Genomic DNA, 844 nt, shown 5'->3' with positions numbered 1-844 from the left:
CAGCAGCAGCAGCAGCAGCAGCAATATCAGCAGCAAGTATTGTTCCTTGTTGAGTATAAAATAAATATAAAAAGAAAAAGAAGAAAGACAGGACAAATGCAGCAGCAACTGCATGCGGCTGCTGCGGTGTACAGACACCCCAACCCTTTGGCTGTTTTTTTATTTGTGTTCAGGTGTATATACACCCTATTTATATATATTATATATATTATATATATTATATGTATATGTATATGTATATATATATGTATTTATTTATTTATTTATTTATATTTATATATATTTATATTTATATATATTTATATTTATATATTTATATATCGGCCTTATAGACGGGCCGCAGCAACTGAATCTTTTTGTCTTTTATATACTAACAATATTTTATTTGCACCGCTTGCTGCAGCAGCAGCAGCAGCAGCAGCAGCAGCAGCAGCAGCAACAGCTGCAGCAACAGCTGCAGCAGCGCAGCAGCAGCAGCGGCAGCACAAAGTAATTGTATAGACACCAGCAATAAGAATAAGGACTGCAGCAACAAAAACAAAACTAGATAGAGAGCTGCTGTTGCTGTTGTTGCTGCTGCTGTTGCTGTTGCTGCTGTTGCTGCTGCTGCTGTTGCTGTTGCTGTTGCTGTTTCTGTTGCTGTTGCTGTTGCTATTGCAGCTGCTGTTGCTGCTGCTGGGTCTGGGGGTAGCGACGGCTGGTTCTGCTGCAGCAGCAGCAGCTGCTGCTGCTGCAGCCAGAGCAGCAGCAAAGCAGCAGCAGCAATGCTGCACCCGCCTGAGACAGGCACAGCTGCCTATACACCGCAGAAGAGGAGACAGAGAAAGGAGACAAAAGGAGAGAA

The sequence above is a fragment of the Eimeria mitis genome, genomic scaffold (assembly GCF_000499745.2).
Source record: "Eimeria mitis Houghton genomic scaffold, Emh_scaff2463, whole genome shotgun sequence".
Classification (NCBI taxonomy): Eukaryota; Apicomplexa; class Conoidasida; order Eucoccidiorida; family Eimeriidae; genus Eimeria; species Eimeria mitis.
The sequence above is the reverse complement of the archived record's forward strand: the minus strand, read 5'-3'. Positions refer to the sequence as shown.